Genomic DNA, 9,043 nt, shown 5'->3' on the forward strand with positions numbered 1-9,043 from the left:
AAATCTTTAAATATTTATTGCCTACTACTCCTTTCTACTTTGAGAATTCTAATTATATGAATATAAGTTTCTTGGTTTTGACACAGTGAACTATTATGACTGATCTGTAAATTCTTTCTTCACTTTTATTTTGGACAGTTTTTATTGTTATATTCATTTATGTTTGTAAATAATTTATTTTCAATTTGCAATCTATTAAAAAATAATAAAATGAAATTAAAATTAAAAAAGAAAATTCTGAATTTGAAAATATTGAAAAACAAAAAGAAAAAAATAACGAAGAACTTAATTTTTTTGGTGGAACTAATTGAACTCAGATATAATAAAGAACTTAAAGAATAGCATTATATCCAACAGATTGATTTTAAAAGCATTTTTCAACATAATTTAACTTTCGGGGGAAATTACAGAATTTCATAGTATGAACTACATCTTGGGAAATAAAACCATCCATAAACACCACTGATGTGTGTGTGTGTGTGAGTGTGCATGTGCGTGTGCATGTGCATGTGCACATTAAGTCTGAGTTGCCCAGGCAGGACTTGGCATTGTGGTCCTCCTGCTTCAGCCTCCCAGAGTGTTAGAACTATGCATGTGCACCCCAGTGTTCATGTGCACCTGAACACTTTTATCAAGTGTATAGGAATCTGGCTTCCCATGATAATGCATGGTTATATATAAGAAAAAGTAACATCCTTTTTATTGGACATGGCTGATGGATTCACTGCTCAAAACAGTGGGATTTTCCAGATAACTAAGATTTCCCTTGTAGTATAACACTTACCAAAAATTGTACCATGTGAGACCTTCTTATATATTATTAAACAAAATTTGGTCTTTGAAACATAATTTAATCCCTTATTGATAAGTGTGAGATAATGGTAATATTTGATTTTAAAAAACACTTCAAATGTTTTTAAATCATTGAAGCCATTATTAAAAACATCACTGATGCGCCTTTCTGTGCATCATTCTTTTGAGCCATCTGAGGTTTACAGTGTCGTTTAGCCTTGGGATCAATCATTATGCATAGATGCCTTTCGTTCACCCTTTTAAGGAGAAATTTGTGAAGAGAAGCTCTGTTCTCTCAAGTAATCTCTCCCGGCTGCATTTCAGTGCCATGGGTCTTACTTCCCGTGGCCACCACCACTTTCCTGGAGCCCCTCATCTTCCCTTGGCATCTTAGTCCTTTGGGGGCAGGAGTAGCTGATCGCTGTGACAAGGTACCTTGTATAGCATGGACTGGCCAACGGTTCTAGAGGCTGAGAAAGGCAGGCTCAAGACACTGGCAATGAGCAGGTCCTTTCTGCTGCATCCCCACAAGGCACAAAGGCAGAGAGAAGGAGAGAGTAGGCTCTGATCCAAACTCATTCCCCTACAATGACATCCATTCCACATTCAAAAGCAGAGCCCTGTGGACGTCTCCACGGTCCCTTCCCTTAATACTAGTACAGCAGCAGTTAAATTTCAACATGAGGGCCGAAGAGGACAGACTTCAACCTACACAAGCACTGCACTGTCACAACTTAGAAAACCAGAAAGTGGAGGACTTTACTTTCCAGAATAAAGAGGGGTAAATTAGGTCTGTTGGTGATTGAAGATTTACCTGCAGGTACATAGTCCCATGTAAGACCTCTGTCAGTTGTGAATTCCTTTCTCCTTTCTTCCAACTTCTTAGTTCCACACAGCTAAAATATCCAGGTAATTGAAAGGTACTATTCTATGCCTTTGAAAGATGTTACTTCAGGACAGAAAGTAAGTCATAATAAGACTGTTACAGCCTGGATCAAGATGTCATCCCAAAACCCATGCACTCCTGGGTGGGACTTCTCAGTGGCATCTGAACCTATGGTAGGTGAATATAGATTAAAGTGTGTAATAATTGGATTAGTCCATTGGTTGTTTTAGCTTTGTTCCAGGTATAGGTCATGGGAAGCCCCACCCATTACCTACACCCAGGTATAGGTAATGGGTGTGTAATGTACCATTAGGTTTGTGGTCTGGATGGAATAAGCAGGAAAGAGAAAGATGGAAGGCAGGGTGGCTGCTATTGTGCCTGCACTGCCATGAGTTGTTTCTCCTCTGCCCTGCCCCTCGGCTATGCACTGCCCTTCAGCCATGCACCCCCGCCTTGGAGCCAGTTGTCTGTGAAATGAAACCTTTACAAATTGAGAGCTAAAATAGGCGCTTCCTCCTTTAACTTTGGGTGTCAAGTATTTTTGGCTCAGCTATGAGAAACCAGCCAAAACAAAGACCTTCCTAAACTACACAAAGTCTTGACATAATTTCAGTAGAAGTGCTTTCAAACTTGTTTTGACAGAAGGAAACTGAAGTAGAGTTGTATTCTGACCTGTTCTCCTATCTCTTTCTCCTCAAACATGAGGCCCTCTGAGAAGAACTCAGGGAATTCAAGAGTTTGTTTACACCAAAACAAAAACCTTGTCATTTTTTTAATTCAATTAAAAACTTTCTGATTCTCTATAGTAAATTCAAAAATAAGAAACAAGATAAAGACATTTAAATAGCTTTCATAGGAAATGACCTTCAATACAATAATTCTTTATGAAGGGAAGCAAAAATTTGCCCATACTCCAGAATTTTGATGTGGATTTATTTTTTGGCTATTTCCTCTTGGCATGTGTGTATGTTCTTCAGGGCAGAATTTCTTTGGATGCTTGTCAATAACTTAGAGAAGCCAATCTGTTCAAGTCAGTACTTGCCATCCATGAGACAAGGTCCTAGTATGGGCCTGGTCTTCATGAATGAATAGATCCTGCTTTTAATTTCTCAGTATGACTTTTGAAAGTAGTCTTTCAGCTCTTAGACAACACAGAACAATAAAAACAATGTTAGAGTATGAGTCTGAAAAACTGTAAATTGCTGTGACAGCTGATGGCAAAATGCCTTTGAAAATATTCTTTGACTTATAAGGAAGTCTTAAATGGGGACCCATCACATATATTAGGTGTCTGTCCTCACAAAGTTTATATTCTAATGGGACAAAAAATTAATAGCTTTATTATGTTTATTTTATTACATTATCAGCAGCAGCAGCATAAAATAGAGACACTTTATTTATTTGTGCTATGCCTAGCATTTACATAGGAAACATATAAAATTTGGAGGTTAAGGTTTGAGCTTGGTATTACTGCTTTCCTGCCATATACTACCTGGATATATTCACAAGTAAACCATTTTATCTTATCAAATATAATCCCTTGGCGATAAGTAATGGACAACAGTAATAGTTAATTCAGAAAAATGTAAATACTTTTAAAAGATAAATATATTTTAAATAATACATTTTAAAGTAAATACAGTATATCACTTATTGACATTCTTATCACTGTAAATACAGTGGCTTTTCTGCAGAGAAGCATTATACAATTTCCTAGTTTTGGCTAATTTATGGCATTTCTTTTGTTCTAAGTATATTGTGGAAGCTCAGTGGCGTAAGTGCCTGCCTGCAAGTACAAGGCCCTGAGTTCGATCCCCAGTGCCATAAATATATAGTACAAAGATAAAAGTAAATAAATTGGAAAGAGAAATGTCTACTCTTCCAGATAACATGGATTGTGTTCATGTTACAAGACTTAGCATGCATAGCCACAAACTGGTCAGTGTTTTCCAAGAAGAGAGTAAATGACAACTATTCACATATCACTTCTCCATTGTTCTGATTACAAGCTTCTATGGTGGGATGATTCATGTTTTATTTGCTTTTCAAGTCAAAACTTCAGGCAGCATTATTTGTCTTCTGTCAACAACTCATGCTTAGACCCATGTCTGCATACTGATCTTTTATATTTTCAATAATTTCTAGCCTTAGACAGCTTCATTCAGACTTCACCATTTAAAGTAAATGGTGAAGATGGCTGTTTAAAAATGTACTTATATTTACTTGTTCCTCAGAATATTTTTTTGCCCTTTATAGACTCTTGCTCCATAAGTACAGTGTACATTCAATAAAAATTTTGTCCATTGACTATTATAACACACACTATTTCACCCATTAATGTTCTACATAACAAAAGTCAATCAAAAAAAAAAAAAAAAAAAAAGCCAATCAGGCTTTGCAGACGCCTCTATCCTTCCTCTTAGTCGTTTGTTGCCAACCATGGTTAACCTCACCGTGTTCTTCGATATCGCTGCAGACGGCGAGCCCTTGGGCTGCGTCTCTCTCAAGCTGTTTGCAGACAAAGTTCCAAAGACGGCAGAAAACTTCTGTGCTCTAAGCACTAGAGAGAGCGGATTTGGTTATAAGGGTTCCTGCTTTCACAGAATTATTCCAGGATTTATGTGTCAGGGTGGTGACTTCACGCGCCACAATGGCACTGATGGCAATCCATCTACCGGGAGAAATTCAATGATGAGAACTTCATCCTGAAGCACACAGGCCCAGGCATCTTGTCCATGGCAAATTCTGGGCCAAATACAAACGGGTCCCAGTTTTTCATCTGCACTGCCAAGACTGAGTGGCTGGATGGCAAGCACGTGGTCTTCGGGAAGGTGAAGGAGGGCATGAATACGGTGGAGGCCACGGAGCGCTTCGGGTCCAGGAATGGCAAGACCAGCAAGAAGATCACCATCACCAGCTGTGGGCAGCTCTAATGCGTGTGACTTGTGTGTATCACCACCACCAGACCAGACCATTCCTCTAGCTCAGGAGAGCATCCTGCACCCTACCTGCTCAAGATGCCCCATCATCTCTTCTCTTCTCGCAGTTCTTTGGGTTCCATGTTTTCCTTGCTCCCCTCCAAATGTACCTAGATTGCAGAGTTAAGTTTATGGTTATGAATAAAGCTAAATACTGGTAAAAAAAAAAAAGTCAATCATATTCCAGGAGAACCACATAAATTAGGGACATAGACTTGAACCACATAAGAGAAAATAGATGATAGAAAGGGGGTGAAGTTTACAAGGGGCACTTTTTGATATATGTTTTCATTCAAGAAGCATTTTATTGGGAAGATGGCTCAGTGGAATGAACACTTCCCATGGCAAGTGCATGGGCCTCAGTTCAATCCCCAGTTCTGCCACAAAAAAAAGCATTTTATTAATGTGCAGTGTATATTAGGCCCTATGAAGACAGGGATAAATGAATTCACATTTCTGCACTTAGGCAAAAACAATTTAGTGTGTTTATGCTACTTTTCAGGGGCTGGTAGGGCACACTCTACACTTAAAATTTAAGAGACAAGAGGTTTAATTTGACCTATGATTTCAGAGAGTTTCCTACATGCAATGTTGGCTTCAAAGAAGAAACAACAAGGAAGAAGAGGGTAGTGCCAAAAGCCATGGCAACTGAGAGGAGAGCACAAGGGAAGAGTATATACCCACCAAGCTTCTGCCCTTCCCAAGTAATTACTTTTTCCAACTGGGTCCCACCTGCTAACAGTATATTAATCTCAGTAGATCATCCTGATAATAAGCATAGCATCCACGATGGTCAAATCACCTCTCTAGAAATTTCTTAATCTAATCAAATTGACATTTCAGATTCACTAGCACAGTGGAATATGAGTAGCAAAAAAAGCCATAACACAAATTGGGTGACAACTTCTGGAAAGATGGCAGGTAGGTAAACAACAACAAATTAGCCCCTCCAAGATTCAGAATTTGGAACAACTGTGAGCCCTGGGAAACTCTGGTAACCTCAGGAGTTTTATTAAGCTGTTTCAAGAGGGATGAGACTCTGCATCCCACCCTCACCCCATGGCAGGGCCAATGCTGGAGAACTTCAAGAGCTTCAGGGAGCTGCTCAGGAAAGGACAGTCTGCACCCCACTCCCCCAAAGTCATGGGAGCCCCAGGGCCCTTGGGAGCTTTGAAAATGTTAAAACAAAGGAGCCAAAGGCAACTCCAGCTTCTCGGCCCCTAGAATGAATCCAAGACACATCAACAAAGAACTTGAAAGTCACACACCTGAAATTTCTGAACTCATGGCAACTGAAGTAAAGAAACAACTCCATCAGGTTATATAGGAAATGAAATAAGATATAATCTATCAGGTAAAAATGAAATGACAATCGTAATGAAATAAATGCTCAGGGGATGGGGAGATAGCTCAGTAGAATAAGTGCTTGCCTGGCAGGCGCAGCATCCTGAGTTCAATCCCCAGCACTGCAAAAAAGAAGAAGAAAGAAAGAAAGAAAGAAAGAAAGAAAGAAAGAAAGAAAGAAAGAAAGAAAGAAAGGCTCAGAATATCTAAAAAAGACAGAGATAAAAAGAAGTACAGAAAAAATGATGGAAACCCTGAAGGAACAACATAGGAAATAAATTAAATGTATGAAACATTTAAGAGCTAGCCAGAAAATTAAAATTCCATTTAAAGTTAGCAAAAATGCTTGAACAGAACTGAAGATAGACTTTCAGAACTTGAAGACAGATTTGAAGCTGGTGAACACAAAACCAAAAACCTCTTAAAATCACAAAAAATAATATTCCAACTTCTGCAACAAGATGCAAAGAAAAACAACATAGACCGATGACTGTTGACAAAAAAATCAGAAATAAACATGAATGACATAAAAAGACTATTTACAGAATAGCAGAAATTTTCCTAAGCATGGAAAAAGAATCCAACATACAGATAAGTGAGGTATATAGAACTCCATCTAGCCATAACCAAACTAAATCTACATCTAGACACATAAAAATCAAGATCCCAAAAATTCAGGAAAAGGATAGAATATTAAAATCTGCTAGAGAAGAAAAACTGATTACCTATAATTGAAACCCCATCAGAATCATGGCAGATTTCTCTACACAAACCATCAAGTCAAGAAGAGCTTGGAATGAAGTATTTCAGGATGTAAAAGAAAACAACTTCCAACCCAGATTGATGTACCCTACAAAACTATCTATCAAAATTTATAGAGAAACAACATACTTGCACAACAAAGAACAACTAAAGAAATTCATGACCACCAAATCAACCCTACAAAGAGTACTGAAAAATATTCTAGAAAGAGAAAAATGACTACAATTTCAAGAGCAGTAATAGAAAGGAACAAAAAGCAGGGCAAAAAATTAAACACTAGAGAAAACTAGAAAACCAATAGCAGGAAAATAACATGACAAAGATAAGTCAACACATATCAAAATAACTATTAATGCAAATGGCCTCAATTAACCAATCAAAAGAAATAGACTGGGAGAGTGGATCAAGAAACAAAATCCAAGACCAGCTCGCCACTTCAATGTGCACCTCAGTATCTATAGCACCTTCTTTTTCCTTCCTAGGTGGTGAGATCTGGTAGCCAGAAATCCAACATGTCGATTCTCAAGTTGCACACCTAAAAGATCTTTGACTCTCATGGGAACCCCACAGTGGAAGTTAACCTCTATACCTCCTCTTCTGAGCTGCTGTGTGCAATGGGGCCTCCACTGGCATCTACAAGGCCCTAGAGCTGAGTGACAATGACAAGACGTGCTACCTGGGCACGGGTGTGTCAAAGGTTGTTGAGCATATCAATAAGACTACTGCACCTGCCTTGGTTAGCAAGAAACTGACTGTCGTGGAGCAGGAGAAGATTGACAAGCTGATGAATGAGATGAACAGGACTAGAATAAATCCAAGTTTGGGGCAAATGCCATCCTGGGAGTGTCTCTTGCAGTGTACAAGACCAGCACCATGAAGGGGGTGCCCCTATACCACCACACCGCCAACCTGGAGGGCAATGCCATGGTCATTTTGGCAGTACCCACCTCCACTGTGGTTAACAGTGGCTCACACACCAGCAATAAGCTGGCCATGCAGGAGTTCATGATCTTGCCTGCGGGCATGGCCAGCTTTAAGGAGGCCATGAGCATCAGGGCTGAGGTCTACCACAACCTAAAGAACATCAATGAGAAGTACAGCAAGGGCGCCACCAATGTGGGCAATGAGGGTTGCTTCGCACCCAACATCCTAGAGAATAAGAAAGCCCTGGAGTTGCTGAAGGCTGCCATTGGAAAGGCCAGCTACTTGGACAAGGTGATCATCGGCATGGATGTGGCCACATCCAAGTTCTTCAGGTCTGGGAAGTACCACCTGGGCTTCAAGTCTCCTGACAAACCCAGTAGGTACATCTCACATGATCAGCTGGGCGACCTCTACAAGTCCTTCATCAAGGACCACCCAGTGGTGTCCATCGAGGACCCCTTTGACCAGGATGCCTGGGGCACCTGGCAGAAGTTCACTGCCAGCGCCAGCGTCCACGTAGTGGTGACAACCTCACAGTGACCAACCCCAAGCACATCGGCAAGGTCGTGAATGAGAAGGCCTGCAACTGCCTGCTGCTCAAAGTCAACCAGATCGGCTCAGTGACAAAGTCCTTGCAGGCATGCAAGCTGGTGCAGTCCAACAGCTGGGGTGTCATGGTGTCCCACTGGTCCAGACAGAAGGGACCTTCACTGCTGACCTGGTGGTGGGACTCAGCCCTGAGATCAAAACTGGTGCTCCCTGCCCATCAGAATGCCTGTCCAAATACAACCAGATCCTCAGAATCAAGGAGGAGCTGGGTAGCAAGGTCAAGTTTGCTGACCGGAACTTCAGAAATTCCCTGAGCAAATAGGCTGCAGCAGGCCAGTGCCCAGGCCTCAGGTGCAGGTAGTTAGGTCCCCTCCTGCCACAGCTTCTATAGATGCCATCAGGGCCACCCGGAGACCGTGACCCCAGCTGAGATTGTCATGCTTGTCACCCTGTGCCCCACTGCATCTGGAGCTGTGTATGTGCCCCAGGCCAGGTTCCAGTGGTTCTGTTGTGAAATAAACCCCAGAGCCCAGGAAAAAAAGAAAAGAAAAGAAACAAAATGCAATGATATGCTATACACAAGAAACACATTTAACTCAAAAGGAAATTCATACACTGAAAGTAAAAGGATAAAAAAACAACACTCCAAGCAGTAGGAACCCAGAAAAAAACAAGCTATTCTGTTAGCATACAAAGTGAACGTCACAAGAATGATCAAAAGAGATAAAGAAAAAAGGGCCAGGGAGATGGCTCAGTGGAATAAGTGCTTCCCTGGCAAACACAAGGGACTGAGTTCACTCCCCAGTTC

The 9,043-nt window shown here is 40.6% G+C and overlaps 2 pseudogenes; both read left to right on the forward strand.

Moving 5' to 3' along the window:
• LOC101588344 overlaps positions 1–4,611 on the forward strand; it is a 12,698-nt pseudogene extending 8,087 nt beyond the window's left edge.
• Positions 4,612–7,274: 2,663 nt separating this feature from the next.
• Positions 7,275–8,557, forward strand: LOC101588733 (annotated as a pseudogene).
• Positions 8,558–9,043: the final 486 nt, after the last annotated feature.

This window comes from Octodon degus, unplaced genomic scaffold (assembly GCF_000260255.1).
Source record: "Octodon degus isolate 3935 unplaced genomic scaffold, OctDeg1.0 scaffold00040, whole genome shotgun sequence".
In the NCBI taxonomy this organism is placed as follows: domain Eukaryota; kingdom Metazoa; phylum Chordata; class Mammalia; order Rodentia; family Octodontidae; genus Octodon; species Octodon degus.